Source organism: Polyodon spathula, chromosome 12 (genome assembly GCF_017654505.1).
Source record: "Polyodon spathula isolate WHYD16114869_AA chromosome 12, ASM1765450v1, whole genome shotgun sequence".
In the NCBI taxonomy this organism is placed as follows: Eukaryota; Metazoa; Chordata; class Actinopteri; order Acipenseriformes; family Polyodontidae; genus Polyodon; species Polyodon spathula.
The window spans coordinates 33,037,291-33,049,601 of NC_054545.1; positions in this window are offsets into that span (position 1 = coordinate 33,037,291).

Below are 12,311 nucleotides of genomic sequence, written 5' to 3' on the forward strand. Positions count from 1 at the left end.
CTGTGGTACATTTTTTTTACTACAGACCAATAAAATATCCCACATTTACAAGACAGAGGTCTATTTATCCAGAAAACAGGGATATCACAGTGTTATTTGCAATTTAGATTTTGAAGTGTTAATCTATTTTAAAATGGGATGTTTCTTATCTATACTAATAACATTTTGCCACGGGAGGGGGCATAAGCAATCACTTTGGTTATGATACTAATAACACTTTTGAGTTTGGTTTGACATCCATCCATGTTACAATAAGGATGAGCACATGACCACAAGAGGCTAAAAATGCATTATATGATTGGTCAACATTCTTTTGACGTAAACATGTAAATATGACTAGTAAATCTGACGCATTGAAAATTCATAAACACATGCTCTGTTGTGCTGTGGGCTGGTTTTTGTTTGAACAATAACTGAAACTGGATCTGCAATATATATATATATATATATATATATATATATATATATATATATATATATATATATAATGTACTAACTGTCACACAGACACTATATTTAAACAACTGTAAATAGAACATACTGTAGGTAGTTGTTGTCTGAAGATGGTAAAGTAACAGAAATTACCTCTCCACATCAACCGTTTCCAAGGCAACTGAAAAGCCAAAAAGAGCCACCTGTGTACTTGCTTCATTTTCCATTTGGATTCTTCTGATACATTCTGCAGTGATTTAATTTCTTATATGCTTTAAAATAGATGCGCCCATATACAACAGATCTATGATATGGATGGTACTGTCAATACCTAATATATGTCAGTCCTACATATTTCCTTTATGATAACAGGGCTGTTTGTTTTGCTAGCCTCATATCTATGGGTAGAGAAAAGAGATACATTCTCAATGGACACATACAGGCCTCCAAATGACAAGACTTCACAATGATTTTCACTTGATTGAAAGTCTAGGGGTAAAAAAGAACAGAAAGTTATTTTAAATGAGCAGCTGTCAGTGTTTGGAAGATGTTTACTTTGAATTGTGTACTCATGGCTTGCCTGTTTCTGTAGTTCCTGTGTCAAAGAAGTTGAATAATTTTACTTTAAAAGCCTTCAAAGGTTTGCCAAAGGGATTGGTTCATCAAGTCACTGAGTGCATCAAAAGTAAATTCAAATACCCCTCAGTTTACATTAGGGATTCTCATTTAGCAATGTAAAAAAAAAAAAATTGAAATGAATTGCATTCCTTTACAGTATAACAATAAAAATATGTTTAGATATGAGATGGTTTGTAAACTACATGGAACTTAATGTATACTTGCCAAGGTAAAGCAAACAGCCTTCAGAAAGCATTGGGGTAGTATTTGTGAAAAGGGTGTTGAAGGCAAGGGCACTGTCAGTACTTACCACTTTACCATGTATATCTTATATATATATATATATATATATATATATATATATATATATATATATATATATATATATATATATACAGTGCCATGCAAAAGTATTCAGACCCCTGACCAATTCTCTCATATTACTGAATTACAAATGGTACATTGAAATTTCTTTCTGTTTGATATTTTTTTTTAAAACACTGAAACTTAAAATCAATTATTGTAAGGTGACATTGGTTTTATGTTGGGAAATATTTTTAAGAAAAATAAAAAAACTAAAATATCTTGCTTGCATAAGTATTCAACCCCCACACATTAATATTTGGTAGAGCCACCTTTCGCTGCAATAACAGCTTTAAGTCTTTTGGGGTAAGTATGTACCAGCTTTGCACACAGTGTCAGAGTGATTTTGGCCCATTCTTCTTGGCAGATTTGCTCCAGGTTGTTCAGGTTGGTTGGACGACGCTTGTGGACCGCAATTTTCAAATAGTGCCACAGATTCTCAGTGGGATTGTAATCAGGACTTTGACTGGGCCACTGTAGGACATTCACCTTTTTGTTCATGAGCCATTCCAATTTGTTTTGGCCTTGTGCTTGGGATCATTGTCCTGCTGAAAGGTAAATTTCCTCCCAAGCTTCAGTTTTTCAGTGGGCTGAAGCAGATTCTCTTGCAGTATTTTCCTGTATTTTGCTCCATCCATTCTTCCTTCAATTGTAACAAGATGCCCAGTCCCTGCTGATGAGAAGCATCCCCACAGCATGATGCTGCCACCACCATACTTCACTGTAGGGATGGTGCGTCTTGAGGCATGGGCAGTGTTAGGTTTGCGCCACACATAGTGCTTTGAGTTTTGGCCAAAAAGCTCTATCTTGGTCTTATCTGACCACAAAATGTTTTCCCACATCGCAGCTGGGTCACTCTCATGCTTTCTGGCAAACACCAGACGTGCTTTCAAATGGTACTTTTTGAGTAACGGCTTCTTTCTTGCCACCCTCCATATAGGCCAGTGATATGCAGAGCTCTTGATATGGTTGACTGGTGCACCATTACTCCACTCCCAGCCATTGAACTCTGTAGCTCCTTCAAAGTGATTGTTGGCCGCTCTGTGGCTTCTCTCATAAGTCTCCTTCTTGTCTGAGCACTGAGTTTTGAGGGACAGACTTTTTTTGGCAGTGCCTGGGTGGTGTGATGCAGCTTCCACTTCCTGATTATTGATCCAACTGTGCTCACTGGGATATCCAAACACTTGGATATTATTTTGTACCCTTTCCCTAATCTATGCATTTGTATTACTTTATCTCTAACTTCTGTAGAATGCTCTTTGGTCTTCATTTTCCTTCAGATTCACAGCCTACTCAATGACCCTTCAACAGTGTGTTTTTTACCCAGAAAATGTGACAGCAACTTTAATGGTTCACAGGTGGAGGCCAATGGTAAGGTAAATGTGTCCTCGTTAGGGCAATTTTTTTCATCGGTGCAAACTGGGAGCTTCCACACACAGGGGTTGAATACTTATGCAAGCAACATATTTCAGTTTCTTTTTTTTCTTAAAAATATTTCCCAACATAAAACCAGTGTCACCTTACAAAAATTGATTCATAGTTTCAGTGTTTAAAAATAAAATATCAAACAGAACGAAATTTCAATGTACCATTTGTACTTTGGTAATATGAAAGAATTGGTCAGGGGTCTGAATACTTTTGCAAGGCACTGTATATATATATATATATATATATATATATATATATATATATATATATATATATATATATATATATATACACACACACATGATAAAATTAACATAGTATACTGCAGGTTGTCGATTTATCCAAGAGGACATTTTAATGGAACATCAATGGCTCCAGAAGCAGCTACAAACAAACAGAGCACATTATTACTACCTTCTCCTGAAGCAGCCATGCCTCTAGCGGTATTTACAGTCCTTCAACACATAAACTGATCAGTCATGTCAGCTACAATAACTCTTTCCTCCTGGAATTTCCTTAACCAAAAAAGTGAAGACATGTACAGGATGCTCCTAGAATAGCTTTCATTTCAATATTTCCTCAACCTAATCTTATGAACTGTTAATATAACTTCCTTTTTCCCTTTATCTAAACTTAAGGCTAATAAATTATAAATATTTTGTCATCCGTGTTGCTAAGTAGTGAAACCCACACCAAATGCTGGGGGGGAATCATCAATCTACAAACATAACTTTGTCAAACTTAATTATGTTGTGGCAATGTACTTATGCAAGCTAAGGCAACATATCATCTGGAAAACTATACGTACACACACACAACCTAGAAAACAACACAACATCTTCACAAGGTAAATGCAAAACCTTAATCTGCTACATAGTGGATTATGAGAAGTGGTCGTGAAACTCTTTAGATACTGGTTTAATTGAGTTATTGTATCGATTCAGCTGACTGTGTGTGCTGTGTGTGGCCTTACTGTAATTACAGTGCTTGAAACCCACAGCACAGAAGTGCAAGCAAGCCCATAGGCGTGTATCGCCAATTAGCTTCTACCACAGGGGAAGCAGTTCTAGCATGCAAGCCCAGCCACAGTAACGGCTTTGAAATGTCTTCACAAGTCAATTCAATATGCTGAGACAGCTAGTATACTGTAGATGTCTTGAGAAGAGTGGTGGAAAGTTGTAATATACTGTATACTGTACACTGTATATATTCATTTTAAGAGAAAGGTCTGAATGGAAATGAATCATGTAAAGGATGATGTTGCAGTCAATACAATTGTAAATGTGGTTAGTTTAACTAATGTTGCTGTTCATTTTGAAGTGTGGTGAAATAATCAGATGCCAAATATAGTTCAATTATTGTGTGAAAAAATGCTGTAAAGTAAGAATGCTTTAAAAAATAGACATGTTAATAGTTTACATTTATCAATTAACTAAATGCAAAGTGAGTGAACAGAAGAAAAATCTACATCAAATCAATATTTGGTGTGACCACCCTTTGCCTTCAAAACAGCATCAATTCTTCTAGGTACACCTGCACACAGTTTTTGAAAGAACTCAGCAGGTAGGTTGGCCCAAACATCTTGAGAACTAACCACAGTTCTTCTGTGGATTTAGGCAGCCTCAGTTGCTTCTCTCTCTTCATGTAATCCCAGACAGACTCAATGATGTTGAGATCAGGGCTCTGTGGGGGCCATACCATCACTTCCAGGACTCCTTGTTCTTCTTTACGCTGAAGATAGTTCTTAATGATTTTCGCTGTATGTTTGGGGTCGTTGTCATGTTGCAGAATAAATTTGGGGCCAATCAGATGGACACCTGATGGTATTGCATGATGGATAAGTATCTGCCTGTACTTCTCAGCATTGAGGAGACTATTAATTCTGACCAAATCCCCAACTCCATTTGCAGAAATGCAGCCCCAAACTTGCAAGAAACCTCCACCATGCTTCACTGGTGCCTGCAGACATTCATTCGTGTACCGCTCTCCAGCCCTTCGGCGAACAAACTGCCTTCTGCTACAGCCAAATATTTCAAATTTTGACTCATCAGTCCAGAGCACCTGCTGCCATTTTTCTGCACCCCAGTTCCTGTGTTTTCGTGCATAGTTGAGTCGCTTGGCCTTGTTTCCACGTCGGAGGTATGGTTTTGTGGCCGCAAGTCTTCCTTGAAGGCCACTTCTGACCAGACTTCTCCGGACAGTAGATGGGTGTACCAGGGTCCCACTGTTTTCTGCCAATTCTGAGCTGATGGCACTGCTGGACATCTTCCGATTGCGAAGGGAAGTAAGCTTGATGTGTCTTTCATCTGCTGCAGTAAGTTTCCTTGGTCGACCACTGCGTCTACGGTCCTCAACGTTACCCGTTTCTTTGTGCTTCTTCAAAAGAGCTTGGACAGCACATCTGGAAACCCCTGTCTGCCTTGAAATTTCTGCCTGGGAGAGACCTTGCTGATGCAGTATAACTACCTTGTGTCTTGTTGCTGTGCTCAGTCTTGCCATGGTGTATGACTTTTGACAGTAAACTGTCTTCAGCAACCTCACCTTGTTAGCTGAGTTTGGCTGTTCCTCACCCAGTTTTAGTCCTCCTACACAGCTGTTTCTGTTTCAGTTAATGATTGTGTTTCAACCTACGTATTGAATTGATGATCATTAGCTCCTGTTTGGTATAATTGTTTAATCATACACCTGACTATATGCCTACAAAATCCCTGACTTTGTGCAAGTGTACCTAGAAGAATTGATGCTGTTTTGAAGGCAAAGGGTGGTCACACCAAATATTGATTTGATGTAGATTTTTCTTCTGTTCACTCACTTTGCATTTAGTTAATTGATAAATGTAAACTATTAACATGTCTTTTTTTGAAAGCATTCTTACTTTACAGCAGTTTTTCACACCTGCCTAAAACTTTTGCACAGTACTCTAGATTTCCTGTTCATGAAAATAAACAGTTTATGAGCTTACAGAGGGTCATCATGATCGTACAATGTGCACAAACTGAGAGATTATAGCAAAGAAAGTTTTTTATACAAGTTTAGTGAATATTGTTACAAAATCAAAACTATAATTGAGTTCACCATGTTTATTTTGACAGACAGACAGAGACACAGACACAGGAATACAGAGAGACAGACAAACAGACAGACAGGCATATATGTCAAATGCTTTTGGGAAATATGCAATTACTAGATTTTACATATGTGGATCCAGCATAATTATCTGGAATTACATAAACATACATACATACATACATACATAAAGTCCAATATCAAAGTCATTTGAAAAAGGTGAATCTTGAATAGATGGTTCAATGAGAAGAGATGAGGTCAGTTGATTTTTGATGAGGGTCTGATGGGGATCACCACCTGTTCAGGTTGGAGTGTTATTGTGCTCAGACAAAGGAGACAGCAAAGAGTGTCTTCTGCTGGAAGCCCATTAGCAGCAATAATCTGGTTAATTGCACAATCACACCAACACTCACTGGTCACTACACACAGTCTTATTGGGTTGATGCTGCTACCTGTTAAAGAGAAGCTGTGCTTTTCTTATTATTACAGCTGACTGCTGCACCCAGCTCTGCAGCAGGCATGCAGACAGACTTGTCTACAGTGCATTGTTCTGCATTACACGGTACTGTATCAGAAGCATGGTAAAACACAGGTAAGCTTGGTATAGCATGATAAAATCAAAACCTAGCAAAGCATGACAAATGTAAATGTCTTTTTATTGGGGACATCTGTTAGCATTTTAATATACTGTATTTCCTTTAGCAACATATTCATTATTATTATTATTATTATTATTATTATTATTATTATTATTATTATTATTACATTTGTCTTATTCTTTGTCATATGCAACCTATTAACTATCGTTTTTCATTTCCCCCCATAAAATGTAAATTTAATAAAGATTTTATAAACTGCATCTAATTAGTAGCAGGAGACTTGAAGCTAGAGAAGCCTTGGAAATGTGAAGAGACAATGGTTATTATATTGTGTATTACTATATTTTCATGATGTAAAGGTGCCTTAAACAGCACACATTAAAATTCAACTTCTGCTCACAAAGTAAAATCCACAACCGAAACTAGTGTTCGCCAACATTAATGCAGAATACAATGAAATGGCCCTTTGATATTATCAGTAAATGACGTGTCTTCTTGCATTTCATTAAAGCACAAACAGCTCCCTTTGTGCACATCTCTAATTTTAAATGTGTCACTCAGGTCAGCCAAACACAAGAGCATTATTGATCCTTTGTTGAAGCATCTCATCAGCTGCAACTGTAATAATAGCATTTGCTTCCTCCTGGGAATGTGGTAAAAGGCCACAAAAAATATGATCCACAATTCTTGGGGTATTCTTATTAGCTTTTGGCTGAAGTCCTTCAAATGTTTTCATTTGTTCAATGAGTGTCCTTGGTATCATTTTACAGCATTTTGCGTATTTTTGGAGTGTGCTGCGAAAGGGTTGTCATATCCAACACATGGACACAAATATCAGTCTTGAATGTCAATCTTGCCAATGCATTGCGCTAAAATTATTCAAACAAATTACATTTAAAGTGAAAATCATGACAAGAATTAATAACGGAGAGAGTTGTGTTGGTTATACGTTAAGCCTGTTCCAAGAATGTATTGTAAACTCTATTTTTTTTAAAAACCCTTATGATAAAGGTAAATTAACTCTAGTGTGATCACTGGCAAGGGCGGCATGATGGCATGGTGGTTAGCACAGCTGCCTCGCAGCTCCAGGCTCCTGGATTCAATTCTGGCCTAGGGGTCTGTCTGTGTGGAGTTTGCATGTTCTCCCTGTGTCTGCGTGGGTTTTCTCCAGGTACTCTGGTTTCCTCCCACAGTCCAAAGACATGCTGTTCAGGTTGATTGGTCATTCTAAATTGCCCTGTGTGTGGTGCCCTGCAATGGACTGGTGTCCTGTCCAGGGTGTAGTTCTGTGTCTTCCAGGTTAGGCTCCAGCTCACTACGACCCTGTAAAAGAATTAAGTGGTTAATGATAATGGATGGATGATCATTGGCTTGTATTACTGAGCAAATCATCTACCAGTTGTTTTTTTTCATTTCAGAGGTATTGTTTAGAAATCCAGGTAAATACACACAGTAAGAATAATGGACGCTATATGTATTAGTCTAACACTCATTATCGCATAACAATCTGCTCTGACAGCAGTGCACTGCTGTAGCAAAATCTTACATATTAAATAACTCTTACAATAAATGTACTGTAATTAAACTGTGTGTTGTTTTTTAATAGTAGCTGCTAGAGTGCAAGTACTGGTTTCCTTTAATTTAGTAATACTGAATAGATAAAATAGTGCGTCTTTGCTTCAGGTACATCCTAGATTATATACAATACTGTCTGGTAGGACGGTGTGTAGCCTAGTTTAATGTTAACTTACTTTAATTGTCAGAAAGAGTGAGAACGACATCAATAAACAGTTGAGAAGGTTATCTTAAAAGATACTCTTTTCATAATAATAATGTATCACATTATCTGTGAAACACATGGTAACCATTCTGAATAACAGAGAAGTGAGCTCTTTGGAGCAAACAATCTCTTAAGTGTAAAATAAGTTATGGATAAAAGATTGAATTGATTATAATATCCACCCGAGGAGTCTTGCAATGCAGAGAACAAAATAAGGAAACAAATAATGCCCTCTTAGAGAAAGGCGTGAGAGCTGATTCATCCATCTTTTCTCAACGCACACATTCCCAGGTGGAGAATTAGTACTATTTGTCCTGCTTAAAGAAGGGTTTGAAACTATGTTATCTCAAAGATAATTTGTGCTGATACTGTGTTGTGTTAGACACTATTGCTGTTTGGGGGCTGCCAGTTAGCAGTTGCTGCTCAAAATTGTAGCATTGAGCTTGACAGCTAAGCTGTTCATCTTGTTTTAAGGCTAACAAAAAGTTCCTTAGTTTATTTTCAAGCTGAACTCCATTGTGTACCTAATACCAAAATGTTGGGAAGCTTCCTTCACAATAAAACTGGGGATCTATTGACGATTGGTTTCAAACAGGTGCAAAATAATCTCCAAGGCTCAAGACAAAAGCAAAAGATATTTCTTTGAAAAGATTAAGAGCCCAAGCAGACTGAAAATGTTTCTGCAATAATTATCCTACAAGCAATGAGATTTACTGTGAAAGAGCAGAGATATCGAAGACCTGCATGCAATTATTTCAGTCAGGTTATATATATATAGTAATATATATATATTATATATATATATATATATATATATATATATATATATATATATATAAAATTATTTTTTTTTACAGAAAATGCAATTGCAGCTACATATTCGCGATCTGCACATGATGGCATGTCAGTAGTTTTTTTAGAGTCTCTTTTCAATTTACCATATTACTCTGCTGAAAACTATTCTACACTGGGTGAAGAGGTTCTATAGCTGGCTCTTGTGGGAAGCCAGTGGAGCTACAGACACTTCAGTCACACTACTGCTTCAAGGATCTTTTGACATGTCTTTGTAGTGTCTACAATTACATGTTAATTAAGAAATGCCTTGGCTATTATGATATGTCTTTCAGGTTATATTGTACAAGCAGCAATGCACAGTATAATATGTCAATACTATTGTTAGGCAAAAATCCATCTGTTACCATCCAAATGAACAAGCAGGCTTGTATTCATTTTAAGATACCAGTTGTTAATTGTATATGTTGTGACACATTTAAAACAATTAAAACTGGACTATCGGGTTGGTTGTTGTAGGTATTCCTCAAGTAAAAAAATACTCTAACATATCATTAACAAAATATAGGTGTTTTATTGAAATGTATTAGCCTAATCATCCAACTATTCTCAGAAATCAGATGTGATAACTTTCACAACCCGCAAAACCTGGTGTGGGGCAAAAGCTAATAATGCTTAGTCATATATAAATGTACTAACAAAAGTATGTAATTAATGCCTGCTACAGTGGAATCCATAGTCCTATGCGTTTTTGTAACATCTATTCAAAATAGACTTGGCATCTTAGTCTGAGGAGTGTGCATTTTAAATATAGTCTGTTCTTTTTTAACCCAACCAGTATGGTTTGATAATACATTGAGTGTAATATCTTCAGAGTATGGTGCCTATCCAGCTGAGCTGCCTGGAGTTGTGGTGACTAGCCTTTCCAAGTTCACCTGGATGTCCAGACAGATGCAGGTCTGCTGCTAATGCTTCTTTTTCCTCGTGATGGGGGTGGGACAGGTTGGGTTGAAGAGCTCTGTAGGGGACTTCACACATCTCTCTTGGTACCTCCTGGACACATTCACACCCTTTTGGAGTCCTGAAACTTGCCAACTTGGCTTGGCAAGGAGACTTAGAAATTTCAAATATAAGAAACTTATTTGGTCTAGAAAGCTTTTTATCCCTAGGATGAAATATGTGTGTAGACATAAGGTCTCACAAGAGCAGTGTTAATTAAAGTTTTGTATTTATGTTATAGTCAACAGGATGAATTAGTAAACAGGCTGTATTCCTTGGTTTACTGGTAAAGAGCTTGGCCTCATTCTATCATGTTTTTAATTTTCTATACTTGTCAATAACACTACAAGTAGGATACACAATGCCTTATATATATACCTCAGAATGTGAAACCCTTAAGTCGTTGCATTTTTAATCACAGAATCACAAAGAAGGAACCTATTTTTGTCATTTTTTAGATGCTTCATTCTGACAGCATTTTATTGAATACATGTACATGTTTTGTTTATATAACATGACTTACGTAACATAATTATAAGCTGTTGTACAAAGAAAGATTATTTTTTTTGCATAGTCTCAGATGTTTCTGAAATATATTAAAAAAAAAACTTTGAACAGCAGGGATTATTTTTTGCATATTATGGTATTCATTTTTTTCCCCCTACAATATTTGCTATAACCACTGTGAAATAGCTTTAAAGCAGCACAATGTAATTTGTCTGGGAACAATGATAATATTAACTGACTTATGCATGGAAGTTGTAACAGAACAGTTGTAACAAGAACAAAGTGCAAAGCCGTTTCTAACACACTTACACAACACTGACATAGTATTCAGGGTGTATTTGCACAAATTCAAGCTGTTTTAGTGACATGATTAAAATTCTAAACTTGGTCTCTCATGGATACCGACTTGGTTTCAGAAGACTTTAACTGTTTGTTGTTTATTCTATAACAGGCTTCTTAATAATAGTAGGATACTTTTTTTTTTTTTTTAACTGGTTTGTACCGTATCTAGTTGAATTGCTTTTAATTTTTACTCTTGGACCTGCCTATCTTTTAGCAGAAGTGCTTTCCCGAAAACAGAATCAGGAGTCAAGTAGCTCTCTGTAATAATGACCGTGCTGCGAAGACACTGCAAAACATCCAATCAATACTGGCTGTTTATTTTTACTGTAGGCTGGCTGAAGCTCGGAAAAGATCCAATGTAACTATTCATCTAAAGTAATAATACCACTGAGTATCTGTTTAGACGCTGTGCCTCTGGGCTAACACAGTAATTCCACACACAAAGTATTCACAGTATACCTTTTAATGCTCTACACTGCATTACTATAAGTATCACTACAGTATTTATGATCAATAATCTAGGGCTATAGGATGGTTGTGTTTTTTGACACTTGATATTTTCAGTAAACCCCCTGGGCAGGAAATGCATAAATAATCAGTGGTAGGCTTTTTATTATGTAGCACCATCCGAAAACATCGGGCAACACCCTTAGATCTTGAAACTCGGATGCCACGGTTGATAGTGAGGTTATGAATCAAAATCGTAATTCCGAATACTTATATTAGTGTATTGATTGAGATTATGACTAAGATCATTATAATAGTAGATTATATATTATATATATATATATATATATATATATATATATATATATATATATATATTTAATACCAACAATATAGTATTGGTGAATCTTCATGCATATCATGAACTAGTCATATTGAACTGCAATGCTTCTTCCAGCTCTCCCAGTTGTGAATACTGTATAATCCTATCACAATGTCTACAGTACCTAAATACAATATGTGGGCCTATAAGCCAATATTTTGCTTCATGCACATCACACAAGGTAGAAGCAACTATCATACTGTAGGCATGCAATGCAGTGTGTTTGACTTGACATTGATGTGGTACTTTGAAAGCAGGATATTAAATTCATACAATATGATATGTGAGATGAAAGTAAGAGGAACAACGTAAAGTTCAAACTGAAATGTACTTCTAACGATGCTTCTAATAGTAATACCTACAGCTATGGCCAAACACTTTGCATCACCCTATAGAATGAACTAATTTTGCTTCATAAAATTTCTAGTTTTCCATATACTTAACTGAAAACTGACAACAATTGAAAAATGTGACATTTGTAAATCGAACATGAAATACTGTACTACTATTATGGCTTCCGGTAGACTTTTGTGATATTATTTTGTAGTTTCTTTGA